At 35.9% G+C, this 15,846-nt stretch overlaps 1 protein-coding gene across 1 annotated transcript in view; it reads right to left on the reverse strand.

Annotated features, from left to right (window-relative positions):
- The window catches only part of LOC143224978 (uncharacterized), an 89,077-nt gene that overhangs the window by 18,072 nt on the left and 55,159 nt on the right, over positions 1-15,846 (reverse strand). The window lies entirely within an intron of this gene.

Below are 15,846 nucleotides of genomic sequence, written 5' to 3' on the forward strand. Positions count from 1 at the left end.
TTCTTAGTATGTCTTAGAATGACAGAGCGTGGAAAACCAATAAAAGTGGAACATTTGAAATCGTATTTTGAAATCATGGTTCTAAGGTTATGCCGAGTACACTTACTACACCTTTAGGGAATTTAGATGTAAAAAGTAGCAACTAAACCTGACAGTTCTGTATCGGAAATTTCTTATTGAGAATAACGTTTACAACTCAGCGTGTGTAAGATATATATGTGTAGGAAATAGTTCCAGACTTATGTTTCATCATGTGATCCTTTTAACAGTGACGTGCCCAGAGGGATGGATGTCTGGTGAGCTCAAGCCTCTGCTTTCCTGCTCTGATGTCCCCAAAGTGTTTTATTTTTTCAGTCATAATTTTTTTTAACATCTACGAAAACGCACACATGATTGGACACTTTCTTTCTTGCAGGTTATTAGGGTAAAATGTTCAGCTTTAAAATGAATAGAAAACAGGGACTTGTAGAATTCTACAATAGAAAAGGTAATTGTGATATGTTATTATGGTAATACCCAATAATTCTCTGTTTTCTTTCAGGTAATGAAAGTGATTGTAAGACAAGCTGGAGGATTTTAAGGTCTGTTCATATGACTTTTTACCCTGTGTTTACAATAAGTAATTAATAATTACTATAATCTCATCTAATACTCCTCCCAAAGGGCACACAAACACACATACTTGACTTATGTTGCTTGAAAAGTACTCTCTAGTTGTTTTTTCTTTTCATTGATTCCTTACTCTTTCAATGTTTTCCACCTTTTGCAATATTTTATTAATACCACCTTGTGGTAATTTTTTTAATGAGAGAGGATAAACGAATTAATACTGTATGATTATATATATATATACAGCAGAGTGTCTCTGTGACTGGGAGTTAGAGCGCTTGACTCGTAATATGAGAGTCGCAAGTTTGACTCCCCGTCGCACCAAACATGCTAGCCTTTTCAGTCTTGGGGGCATTATAATGTGATAGTCAATCCCACTGTTCGTTGTTAAAAGAGTTGACAGCGTGGATGATGTTAACTTCCTCTAGCCTGTTTCTTCAAAAATTAGGGATAATTAGCACAGATGGGCCTCGAATAGCTTTGCGCGAAATTAAACAGACAAACAAACAAGGCAATAACTAAATGTCTTAACCACGGTTAACTTCGTTTTTCTTCTTCTAGGAATAAAATATGATATTTGCTACGCTTTAATACTTCGATTAACAGAAACCAATTAAATTCATCTTTTGTAGAAAGTTTTGGAGTGATTAGTATAAATTCACGTTTGTGACGTTTCTAGCAGCGCGTGATAATATCTGGAAAAGTAGCTTTCTTTTAGCTAGAAATAAAAAAAATACCTTTATCAGGTAAGCTAACTAACTAATTATATTGTTTATCACAGTATTAAACGTTAATGCAGTAATTAAAAAGAAGAGAAATCATACATAGGAGTGAAGTAACTTAACAAACGTTTATTCTGGCATAACAAAGATGGTGGAACAGCATTCATGCGCGCGCATCACATTTCAAACATGACAAGGAGTAATAAACAAAGTTTACTAGTGATACCGGCGGCATTTTTTTTCGGTGCTGGCTTTGTTTGATAAAAATTTAAACGGCTGCCAATCGCAAACTGTTTGTCCGATTGCTCATCTGTTTAATCCCAGTTTTTGGTCGGTCCACCAGAATAAGTCTAATTATTTTATCACATTTAGTTAAGCCACTTCCTAATATGAAAATTTCCAACTTGGTTTGTTTGAATCTAACGGAATGCTACACGAGAACTATCTGCAGTAGCCGTCCCTAATTTAAAAGACCCAGCACCAACTCTTGAGCTACTTTTTTATCAACGAATAGTGGGATTGACCGATACATTATATCGCCTCCACGGCTGAAAGGGTGAGCATGTTTGGTGGGACAGGAATTCTAATTCGCAACCCTCAGATTGCGATCGAGCGCCCTAACCCCTCCAGTCACAGGGACACTCTGCTGTATCTAATCACACAATATTAATTCGCTTATCCTATGTGACAAACATTGTACAATTTGTTAACAAGTTGCTTCCCGTATCTCAGCTAAAAATTATGTACAAGTTATGCGCAGGTAAACTTTTCTGAGAAAACTATAATACGAACAAACAAAGCAAACCCCGTGACTGGAGAAATTCATATAAGAAAGTAGTTGAAACAATCGCAATGAAATAAGGAGATAAACCATCTAAATCATAGTCTATGTTTTTTAATGAATTTATCTGTCACGTTTTAGCAGCTTAAGCAAACTGTTATTTAAACACATGAGACAATGCACGTAATTATAAATTACTGAACACTGAAACTGACGAGAGAAAACAAGTTCGAATTCTGGTTTTACAGATACACATGGTTATTCACATAATAAATAATATTTTCCATACAAACCTAAATGAGATATTTCAAGAAATTTGTTGACTAGTTTGACGAAACGGATTTTCTGGGAAGAGGTTTATACATTTTCTACGCATTTTTCTTTTATATTTTTTTAGAAAAAAATCATCGAGTTTAAATCCTATTACAAGCTGGAAACTAAACCAGGTACTCTTTCAATTCCACATCATTAAACTTATTAGCCTCTCCAGTGATCACATGTCAATGAAATTAATCCCTGATCAACCAACCATTGAGCTGTCAGAAGAGGAGGTCCTATCCGTTTCTCTGCTTCAATGAAGTTAATAATAAGTTCTGACAAATTAATATGATGCTGTTGTGAGTTCATGGTTTGATTACAGTCTGGGAAAATTGCGCCTCAAGGCATGCAAAACTTTCATTCACCCATTCACTGGAACGTTTACGAACGCCCATGAATCATCAGTAAAGACTGTGGAAAGTTAACATTCAAAGCAGTTATTAATATGCCATTATATTAATTTTAGTTCAGAACTTCTTGCTGTTAATGATGTGGTATTTGTCTCTAAGTCATTAATAGTTATTTGGTTGGTGTAATTATTTACCAGATTTCAAAACTTTATTTTCATCGTGCGTATTTCACAAGTTTGAACTCACTAGCGTACGTTGCAGAAATTCCGAGGGTGGTCAGGTGGTAAACGTGTTCGAACCTTGTATCCGAAGTTTTACTGTTTCCATCCTGTTGCCGAAAGAAACAGGCTCCGCACTCTGAGGCTGTGGCTGCGCTATAGGAGTGACGGTCAAATCCTACTTTTCAGTCAGATCAGAATCGCCCAAGTGTTGGCGACGAGTACTGTTGACTAGTTACACATTCCCTGATCTATCATTTCTAAAGTAGGAATGACTATGCGCAGATAACTCATTCTATAACTTTGCGCGAATATCCTATACAAAATGAAAAAAAAAAAATATATGCTGTGCATTCTAAAAATGCATTTTATTTTTAAACATGAAGCTCAAATGAAAACTCACCTCTCCTCAGATAAACCTCACGAAACTGTAATCACGAAAATCAAAGAATTGCTTGAACTTTTTAAAAACGATATCATACGACGAAGTATGTCATTTTATTTATATATATATATATATATATATAAGTATATCATTATATCACCGCAGATTAAAACATTCGCAAAGCGAAATAACAAAGAGACAGGCGAGATGTTCTCACCACTTTTAAAGACGATTGATTGTATTTAACACAGGGAATATCTTTAAAAAAAGTCATCCAACTCACCAGTATGGAGGTTTAAAACAACATGAACACGAGACTGCCAGTATCGTTGTGTAAAATTGCAGACTGTACGTCCAGGAATTCCTTTCACCTGGTCCAACATGGCCAAGTGGGTTAAGACGTTCGACTCGTAATCCGAGGGATGCGGGTTCGAATCCCGGTCGCACCAAACATGCTCGCCCTTTCAGCCGTGGGGGCGTTATAATGTGACGGTCAATCCCACTATTCGTTGGTCAAAGAATGGCCCAAGAGTTGGCGGTGGGTGGTGATGACTAGCTGCCTTCCCTCAAGTCTTACACTGCTAAATTAGGAACGGCTAGCGCAGATAGCCCTCGAGTAGCTTTGCGCGAAACTCAAAACAAACATCCTTTCACCTTCCATTCTACCCAGAAAGTAATTGTTAACAAGTTACATCCCAGTTAACTGTGCCCAAGATAATCCACATGGGTCTTGTCTTAGTAAAGAAACACAAAACAAAAAGTAGATTGTTTGCTTGTTTTTGAATTTCGCGCAAATATACACAATGGCTATTTGCGTGGTCCTTATTTAGACAATGTAAGACTAGAGAGCCTCCCTCCCGCTAGTACAGCGGTAAGTCTACAGATTTACAATACTAAAATCAGGGGTTCGATTCCCTTCGGTGGGCTCAGCAGATGGCCCGAGGTGGCTTTGCTGTAAAAAAAACAACACAAGACTAGAGAGAAGGTAGCTAGTCATCATCACCCACCGCCAACTTTTGAGCTACTCTTTTACCAACGAATAGTGGGGTTGACCGACCATTATAACGTCCCCAGGACTGAAAAGGCGAGTAAGTTTGGTGTGATGGGGATTCGAACCTGTGGCTCTCAGATTGCGAGTTGAATGTCCTAACCACCTGTCAAACCAGACCAAATAGTGTAGAAATAGTTATTCACAAATAAATATGCGAATAATATATTGCATGTGACGTTTTTAATGACATTGGACATTTGTAAAGGACTGGGGAAGTTCAAGATTAGTGACAAAAAGTAATGAACACTTTCCAACACGACATAGAAAGTGTAAACAACCTTCCGTCAAGATTTTAAACTGAGACTTCTCACTGAATGTGAAATTTAGACTTTACAAATCTTACAATAAAGCAAAGATGAACTTTGATAAAAGTTATGGTTTAAACCCAAAAAATATGCAAAGCCATAGCAACCATTAGGCGTGTAAAAATAGCGTAAGTCAGTGTCCAAGAGGTTTTTCTTTCATTGTAAAATTCATCATTTGGTCTGAACAATAATTTTACACCCTAAATCCACAAATTAAGAAGAATGTGGAAAAACGTAAACTCCATGTTAGGCCTAAAGATGAGCTATTACTTACTCTCAGTCTTGGGACACAAAACTCAATCTTGCACTCACTCTTTCTACAAGACACGATGAATGAAAGCTGCGTTAATGCTAACCCTAATGACTCATGTATTTACGAAGTCACTTTGTTGTTTGCCTATTTCTTTGGTTAAACGTGGTCTCGGAGGCTGAAGTCCGCATGTTCTAAATATCCCGTTAAATTCTCTTAAGATTTGGTCTGAGACTGCCCTCACCGTCCTTCGAAGAAGCTTGTTATGAAATTATGAAAATTTCGATGTAAGCAATGACATAACCATGCCCCAAATTGTGTACAATAACGATGGAGACTCAGGAAACAACGTTCTTGGAAAATCAGATTAACCCTAAGCAGATACTAATGTATATATACATATATATATACATATATACATATTAACCCTAAGCAGATACTAATCTATTTATATATATATACAGATTAACCCTAAGCAGATATTGATCTATATATACATACATACATATATAGATCAACCCTAAGCAGCTACTGGTCTATATATACATATAGATATATACTCTTCAAAAAAAGAAACGCAAAAGGGATATTTTTGTTATTTTAAAGAGAAATATATGTAATAACGTTACAAGCTCAGAGTATGTGATGTTACACGTGTTAAGGCACTGATTGTGAGACCAAAATGACAATAAAAGTTGTGCACTTTGAAAACGGAGGAAAACATCGGATTTTTCGCCAAAACGCATGCGTGTCCAATAAATTTGTTTGAGAGATCTGCATGTTCTGCAAGTGCAACATCTGTAAAATCCCTATAAAAGTGACGGGTTCTCGGTTTCCATAGCTCATTGTTAAACCACCGACACGCAATACAGTTACGCCAAGACTGACTGAAGCACAACGCAACAACGCCATTGGTCGCTTGGAAGCAGGCGAATCTCGATCAGATGTTGCCAGAGCTGTAAATGTCCACCCAAGCACCATCACAAGGCTATGGAATCGTCAACATGGATCAACTCGTGACCGTCCACGATCTGGCAGACCTCGTGTGACCACGCCCGCACAAGATCGCTACATCCGGTTACGTCACCTTCGGGATAGGACCACCACTGCGACATCTACTGTCTCAACCATACCAGGGCTGCGTAGGATTTCCGATCAGACCGTACGCAACCGTCTATTAGATTCTTAGGCCCCATGTGCAACCCATCATGGTGAACGTCAACAACGTTTTTCAACATGACAACGTCCGTCCTCACACAGCCCGACTCACCACTGTCTTCTTGAGACACCACAACATCAACGTTCTTCCCTGGCCCTCCAGATCACCAGATTTAAACCCCATCGAACATCTTTGGGACGAGTTGGACTGACGTCAGCGACGGCGACAACCTCAACCGCAGACTCTACCTCAGCTTGCAGCAGCTTTGCAGGCTGAGTGAACAGCCATTCCACAGGATGTGATTCGTCATCTCATCGCTTCCATGGGCAGGAGATGCCAAGCAGTTATTGATGCTCACGGGGAGCATACTCGTTATTGACGTTGAGTGATGTTAAACTTCACCTAGTGAGCGTGGACTTCGCCTTTGCAGACTTTGGATGTTCAGCAGTGAATGTGCAAAGTTTCACACATGTCATACAGAACTACCCGGAATAAACTTGTTACCAATGTGTCTCATATTTTGCCTTTTGCGTTTCTTTTTTTGAAGAGTATATTATCTAACTCTTGCAAAACCGCGAGAAAGATTGGACAACTCATGTTCTTCTTACTAGAGGAACGCAAGCCTATTATATTGTTACTCACTGAAACGAATAAGAAATTAATCAACACGAATAGTAAATACCACACTGATTAATTTTTTTTTCAGGTTTTTATTCGATAAAGACTAATCCAGCTTCCAGCCCGATTTATATTACAAATAATGCTACTTTCTTAACAACAGATACTGCTACTTTCCTTTATATTTAACCTCTAAAACAGATACTGCTACATTCCTTTATATTTAACCTCTACAACAGATACTGCTACATTCCTTTATATTTAACCTCTACAACAGATACTGCCACGTTCTTTCACAGCTATTCTGTATAATACAAACAATATTATTAACGTTACTAGAGCTATTCTGTAAAATATAAACAATATTACCAGCATTACTACAACTATTCTGTATAATACATTGTTTTTAGAGTTCTACAGCTATTGTGAATAGTACAATGTTTTCAGCGTCACTACGTTCATTTTGTATCATACAAACAAATTATCAGCGTTACTACAGCTGTTATTTGACACAAGTACTCTGGTGCGTTTGTTTTATCTTGTATGCTGCTGTAGTTTGTGTCACATACTTGTATGTTTAGTTTCGTTCAAAGTTTAAAGCGTAAACATTAGCATATTTTACCTGGTTATCTTGTATAATTTCAACAGAAATCGACATACAAATAACTGTGTTCAAGCAAAAACAAAAATATAGTTTTTGTGTAAATAAAATCGATGCAGCATTTATCCATCACTTTTAAAATATTTTTTCCCAACTGGACTGAAATAAATTAATTTCCTTCAATGTGAGAATAACATGGAAAAAAAGATTTTTCATCGACTATAATCACCCCTCCTCTTTTTTCGTGTTCATCAAATACTTCTTAAAGTTTATATTGTTAATCAAAGTTACCTGAACTGACACAGACAAATAGATTACAAATCACTAAGTGACCGCTCATTTAACATAAAATAGTTTACAAGTCACCGAATGGTCATTTTTTACTGAAGATTTTGTTTGTTTGTTTTTGAATTTCGCACAAAGCTACTCGAGGGCTATTTGTGCTAGCCGTCCCTAATTTAGCAGTGTAAGACTAGAGGGAATGCAGCTAGTCATCATCACCCACCGCCAACTCTTGGGGTACTCTTTTATCAACGAGTAGTGGGACTGACTGTCACATTATAACGCCCCCACGGCTGAAAGGGCGAGCATGTTTGACGCGACGGGGATGCGAACCCGCGACCCTCAGATTACGAGTCGCACGCCTTAATGCGCTTGGCCATGCCGGGCCCTACTGAAGATTTTATGGAGTGGTCGAACCCTATTATTGTATAATTTTAGCTTCCGGTAAAAAACTAGATGTACTTGCGCAGGGTCCCCAAAAGTGTTACGTTTCAAGAGTATATAAAGCGAAAAGGAAAAGTAAGAGATATTTTTGTTTCTTGATTTTGAAGCTTATATGTGTTGTAGTTTACAGTATACATAATTTCTCTCATGATTCATGGCATGTGCACGTTTTACGTCAGGACATTACAAACTGCAATGTCTGCGAACTTACAGACAGTGCACTACTGTATAGTAGCGTAAGTGATTAAAATAGGTAAAAATTTGGAAATGGGCATTTGATATAAATAACAAAAACTACTAAGCATTTTAATGCTTGCTGTATTTGAAGAGAAACATGAGCATCTTCTGCTGGATATGCGTGATCTATACGTTTACAGATGGTTTATGTAGTACTCCTCTAACTTCATGACATGTTTGTGACGTCACAGAGTTAAACCAAATACAGGCCTGCGTCATTGTCTGTTTCTCTTTTACAACCACTTGAACAGCTTCTTAAACTCTTTCATCCAAAATGACTGTTATCGAAGGAGATGATTATCCATTAAACTCTTAAACTTCCATCTCCACACTTTCTTAGTCAAGCACTTTCAGAATAAGCTTGATCTAATCTGTTTTCAAACACTTCAATACGGTTCGGTAAAGTGGTCGTGAAACTCGTGTCTTATTTCTCAAAGGAAAAATCCGGCCATATTGCCAAGACCTCAGTCTTTAGTTTGAAAGACACCCGCAATCCTCCGTTAAAGGAAATATTCCATCAGAATGATAACCAGTCATGAGGACTACTTAGCGGTCTAACATTTTTGTCATTTGAGAACCGGAAATCATCCTCTTAAACCTAATATTTCAGTTACAAAGACGCCTGCGGTGATTGGTGCCCATTAAGTACATATTACTCAATGTGATTTTCTCTCTTAATCGAAACAGAAACAAGCAAAACAAAGGAATTGCTTTATTAATTTCCTTTTACTTTAATCTGTTTTAAGCTTCAACATCGATTGGGTAGGCGTCATGGATACAGATAAAATTAATTTTGCTTGTTTTATATAATCTTAAGAATATAAATAAAAGGAAACTGAAATGACAATAAACAAAGTTAATATTTTTATGTCCAATTCTCATAACAATAATAAACTTCCCATAACTTATATATTTTTTATCTGTCGTGAAAGGCATAAGTTTTAAATAATTATTAGGGGCTACTAAAAAGATATTGTTTATTTTAACCTTTTATATTACGAAACATTGCTAAGAAACCTTATAATGGGTTCGTGTATGTTTAAAGTTTCGCGCTAGTATATTGGATACTGCTAACAGTTTGGCTTCCACTTCGTAAACAGGTGACGAGTTGGTTATAAATATGCCTTGAATGGTGAGTTTTTATAATACAGTTAAGCACAGATCTTTATTATTGATTATACATAACCACTGTTTCCGTTTAGTTTGGTACAAATTTAGTTTATTTTTTTGCAGATGTGCCCCGCTAGCATGTGTTTGTTATTTTTTGAATTTTGCTCAAAGCTACATGAGAGCTATATGTACTAGCTGCCCCTAATTTAGCAGTGTAATAGAAGACAACTAGTCGTAAATATGTGGCTCAAGGTCTGTTATGAAGACGTAGGATATCAGTGCGTACGTTCATAATGAACTTTGCTTCTCTGAATTATTCTTAAATCCTTTAGATATTAAATTAATATAGCATTTTCATTGGATTTTAGTTAAATATTATAATTTTTTAATTAAATAACGTTCTTACCTGATAAAGTTTATGAAAATATTTTCATAATCCGTGTTTACCTGTCTTCCCTTCATTCATAAAACGTTTTTAATATATTCGGGCGCCGGCTGGCCAGATGGTTAAGGCACTCGACTCGTAACCTGAGGGTTGCGAGTTCGAATCCCCATCACACTAAACATGCTCGCCTTTTCAGCCGTGGGGGTGATATAATGTGACGGTCAATCCCAGTAATCGTTGGTAAAATATTAGCTCAAGAGTTGGCGGTGGTTAGTGATGACTAGCTACCTTCCCTCCAGCCTTACACTGCTAAATTAGGGACGGCTAGCGTTGATAGCCCTCTTGTTGCTTTACGCGAAATTAAAAAACAACAACAACAAACGATATATTCATGACGAAATTCAACGTGATTGAAGTAGATATAAAGTCAACTGATCTTCACTGCAGTGGCAGTTTAAATTTTGTAATATTTACAAAATAGTTATAACGAGTGAGTACAAAATATGTAGATCGATTCACTTTAGAAGTACAAAATTAAGTGAGCAGTTCCAACATTTTATTTTCCTTGGATGTTACAGATGTGAAGTACATCACCAAACACAGCTTTTACATGAAATATTAGCATAAAAAAAACCCAACTTATTATACTAATGGCAATATTAAACAAATCCAAGATACATCCGTGAATTGTATGAGGCAGACCTGAATGTACGAGATAGTTGATTTGGTTTTGAATTTCCCACAACGCTACACGAGAGCTATTTGGATTATTCGTCACTAATTTAGCAGTGTAAAACTAGAGGAAAGGAAGCTAGTCATCACAACCCACCGCCACCTGTTGAGTTAATATTTTTAATAATGAATAGTGGGATTGCGACTGAAAAGGCGAGCACATTTGGTGTGATGGGAATTCGAACCTGCGACCCTCGGATTACGAGTCGATTACCCCCTGAACTCCTGGCCAAGCCGGGCTCAAATGAGGTAAATTGTTTGTTTGTTTATTTTTGAATTTCGCGCAAAGCTGCACGAGGGCTATCTACGTTAGATGTCCCTAATTTAGCAGTGTAAGACTAGAGGGAAGGCAGCTAGTCATCACCACCCATTGCCAACTCTTGGGCTACTCTTTTACCAACAAATAGTGGGATTGACTGCCACATTATAACGCCCACATGGCTGAAAAGGCGAGCATGTTTCGTGCGACGGGGATTCGAACCCGCAACCTTCAAATTACGAGTCGAACGCCTTAACTCACCTGGCCATGCCGTGCCTAATGAGGTAAAGCTTGATATTTTGGAATTTATATTTTAGTGACTCGCGTGCCGGTGCTCTTTAATGTTGACACACATAAAAATAAGACCATATATACATGAAAAGTACAATATCAGTAAAACAGAAACAGGGACACGAAAAGTAAGATATCAGTAAAACAGAAACAGGGACACGATAAGTAAGGTATCAGTAAAAGAGAAACAGGGGAAAGTAAGATATCAGTAAAACAGAAACAGGGGAAAAGTAAGGTATCAGTAAAACTGAAACATGGACACGAAAAGTAAGGTATCAGTAAAAGAGAAACACGGACACGAAAAGTAAGGTATCAGTAAAAGAGAAACAGAGACACGAAAAGTAAGATATCAGTAAAAGAGAAACAGGGACACGAAAAGTAAGGTATCAGTAAAACAAAAACAGGGAAAAAGTAAGATATCAGTAAAACAGAAACAGAGACACGAAAAGTAAGATATCAGTAAAACAGAAACATGAACATGAAAAGTAAGGTATCAGTAAAACAGAAACAGGGGAAAAGTAAGATATCAGTAAAACAGAAACAGGGGAAAAGTAAGATATCAGTAAAACAGAAACAGGGACACGAAAAGTAAGGTATCAGTAAATCTGAAACATGGACACGAAAAGTAAGATATCAGTAAAAGAGAAACAGGGACACGAAAAGTAAGATATCAGTAAAACAGAAACAGGGACACGAAAAGTAAGGTATCAGTAAAACAAAAACAGGGAAAAAGTAAGATATCAGTAAAACAGAAACAGAGACACGAAAAGTAAGATATCAGTAAAACAGAAACATGAACATGAAAAGTAAGGTATCAGTAAAACAGAAACATGAACATGAAAAGTAAGGTATCAGTAAAAGAGAAATATCTTTTATTATATGAAAAATAGCACCAATAAATACAATAGCATTCTTTGGTTGATTTTTATATTTTTGTGATTGATTTCTGTTTTGTTGCATGCATTCGGTTTTTTTAAAGATGTTATGGTTTTTTTCTGTGATTAAAAACAAAATTCCCAGGCTGTATCCTTCCAGGAAAGTTTCTGGAGAATAAACACAAATAAACAAAAGAAAGACAGAGACGTATGTTGTGTTATTCTGAATGGAATTGCGGACTATGACTTTTTCGTTATTTTTTTTACAAACTGGAATAAAATCCAAGCAAGAATAGACCTTGATAACGACGCCACCTCAAGATTAAGCGTTGTTAGGGGACAGCATAATAAAACATACAGCAAAAAATGAATTGCAAGCGATAACGTTGTACTAGTTTCTTATGAAAACTGTTTTCATAGATCACTAAATAAATGCATTATAAATCTTAGTGAAAGGAGTTGTGCTCTTATATTTTTAATCCATTATCCCTCTACATTTCTAGGACATTGTCGAAGAGTGCTATGAACGTATTATTTTATATGTATTCGATGACTTTGTCAAAAGAACATGAAATTTGTTTTCCATCATTGTTCGTATATTTCAATGTTTTGCTTTTCCGTTTGTTATGTCAAAAGACGGCAGCACTGTTCCTCAACTTCACAGTGAATAATCTTTACAATGCAGAATATAGTGTCGTTTTTTTGTGTGTTTTGTTACAGCAAAGCCACATCGGGCTTTTTTTCTGCTAAGCCCACCGAGGGGAATCAAGCCCCTGATTTTAATATTGTAAATCCATAGTCTTACCGCTGTACTAGTCAGGGGTTGAATTTATTTACTGATTAAATATTATTTTATTACAGGTTACAGTTTTACAGAAAGACTGTATTTTGGAACGGGTGCGACGTTTCTATCACTCATAGTCATTTTCAAGTACACACGTTTTTCTGATAAAATAATCTTCCGTACTCTGGAAGTTGTAACAAAATATTATAAAAACGTGTTTTTTGCTTAGAAAACGTAGCATAATGTAGCTAAAGTGTGTTAATTATACATGACGTAAGACATTAATATTAAGGTTGTAAGTTTAAATTCAGTTTCACCTTCTAGTGTTGTCAAAGCTCATTCATATTCCACGAGAGACTGAATATGTTTCCCTTTTAAACCTCGCGTTTCTTCATACGTCTTTTATAGAATAAAGTAAAAGGTTTTTTTGTGTTTTTTCATCTATGTGTAGAATTATATAGTTCATCTCTGTTATTTATAATTCTACAGTCGTACGATACCAATCGTATAATTTTTCAAAGGTTTCTGTATTCTTAACAAAGATTGTATGAACATAGCTGTATATTGTTAAGAAAGACTGTATCTACGTATATCTGTATATATATGGTTACCATCAGCTTTATATTCTGTCACGTAATTTGTATATTATTAACAAAGGCTATATATATGTAGGTAGCTAAGTATTGTTATCACGTAGTTTGTTTATTCTTAACAAAGGTTATATGTACGTAGTTACCTGAATATTGTTATCACGACACAGTGTGGTTGAAATACATTCATACACTCTTCTCATTATTGAAAAAGTCTCAAGGTACTGAGTGTTAAAATATACAAGCTTAACACCACTGTTGGCCCGGCATGGTCAGGTGGGTTAAGGCGTTCGACTCGTAATATGAGGGTCGCGGTTTCGAATCCCAGTCGCACCAAACATGCTCGCCCTTTCAGTGAGGGCGTTATAATGTGACGATCAATTCCACTATTCGTTGGTAAAAGAGTTGGCGGTGGGTGGTAATGACTAGTTGCCTTCCCTCTAGTTTTACACTGCTAAATTAGGGACGGCTAGCACAGATAGCCCTCGAGTAGCTTTGTGTGAAATTCAAAAAACAAACAAACACCGGTGTGTAATGATATATATATGCATAGTTTTTATTCACTACTTAATATTACGAAACACTGCCTATAGGTACTACAACTGTTAAGACGAAAGCCTTTTGTAAGCTGGTAAAACATTATAAGATACGTTATCAATTTACGGGATATTTTCTCTTGACTGCGAGTGACATCTGGTGGATAAACACTTTTTTTAACTGTTGCTATGCTGAAATTTTACAGAATAATAAATAGGATCTTATTTAAATTTCAAAAAAACATATGATATATATACTCTAGTAGTTCAGAAGTTTAAATTTAGAGCTTATAACGTTAAAAATCGGACTTCGATACCTGCTACGGACAGAACACATATGGCCCACGATGTAGTTTTGCGCTTAACAACAAACAATTCTCACGTAGATATGCATAGTTAAACATACGTGACAGATATTAAAATAACTGAAAGAACGATATAACCTAAAATATTTTAATTCATAAGCTTGTGCAAGGTTGGTATAGCCAATAACAACGAACAAAAACAATGATAACAACAATAACAAAAAGCAATAGAGTTTAAAAATGTGTAAAATAGAGTGCATCAGTGTAGTTATCCACTGACCCTCATGAATCAAAGAGAGAAAAGTTTAAATTAAGTAATGCCTATTAGGATTCACAAGGTCCATTTGTATTCCATGAGAGAGTTGATATTTTTCCCTTTCAAAGCCTGTCTTTCTCTTCTGTGTCTGTTATAGAAGAAAATAAACTTTTTTATCTATGTCTAAAGTGTCATAGCGTATCCCCATCATTTATAATTCTACAATCATACGATCGTATAATCTCTTAAGGATTTATATATTGTAAACAACGACTATGTACGTAGATCACCATATATTGTTATCTGATAGTTTGTGTATTCTCAACAAAGGTAATATTATATTATACGGGTTGTAGTTAACTGTATTACTATGACGTAATGATTCTAATTGTTGTAAATCTTGCTTATCAATAAACCACCGGCATGAAGGGGCTGAAGTTTTTATACTTGTTGTCCTGAGTTGTCATAGAGATCTTAGTGTCATCCGATGAAAAATAGAAATAAAAAGTTTTCATTTTGTTGCGTCTATCTTAAGCCTTGCGTGTTAAATCTATAGTGCTAAAGAGCCAGCGAAAACCACAAACTCGTGAATAAATAAGCATATCAATAGATAAAAATAGATGGTGACGTAAGCCAGAAGGAAGGTTGAATCCAGCACGAGACGTGTTTGAAGAATGTAAACGCAAGCAGAACTTCCTAGTTGTGTTTTATCAAATGTTATGAGAAAAACAAAATACATAAAAACGGTTTTTGTCATATTAAAAATTTACAAATCTCCATGAAAATCTGTTTGGGACATGTTAGTTTAAATTAAAATTAAAATTGGAAGGACTGAACATTGAAATCTTCCAGAGTTATCTTTAACTTTGAAATTATTCAGTCGAAAAATCCATTCTTGACAAAGAATTGTAGTCGAGCGTTGATTATAAAGATTCTAATACACACGACTAATAATCGTCAACATTGGTATGTTGAGTACCGGAACCACACCCTGAAAATAAACTATGTTGAATGTTCGTGCTGGCGCTGACGTTTTTGAATCAAAGCCCAAAATAAATATTTGCTAATTGTTCTGGAATATCACACGCTCTCATGCATAAAAACGTTTAATTTAATGTATTATATCTGAAGATGAAAAGACAAATGCTTATATCATGTAGCTGTAAATATAAAACTGTTTTCAGAAAGTGTATAAAAATATAAACTTCCACAAATAAGTCATCTATACCCGCAAATAACAGTAACGTAGATCTAGGTTTTATATAAAACTCAAACACCAGAACAATGCTTGAAGTTACACCTTCGTGTAAACTAGTTTTATTTATTTCTTCAAGGTGGCAGAGAAGTTCCTGTTAAAAAAAATTATTCGCTCTTTTTTTTATAAACTCTTAAG

Source organism: Tachypleus tridentatus, chromosome 9 (assembly GCF_004210375.1).
Source record: "Tachypleus tridentatus isolate NWPU-2018 chromosome 9, ASM421037v1, whole genome shotgun sequence".
Lineage (NCBI taxonomy): Eukaryota > Metazoa > Arthropoda > Merostomata > Xiphosura > Limulidae > Tachypleus > Tachypleus tridentatus.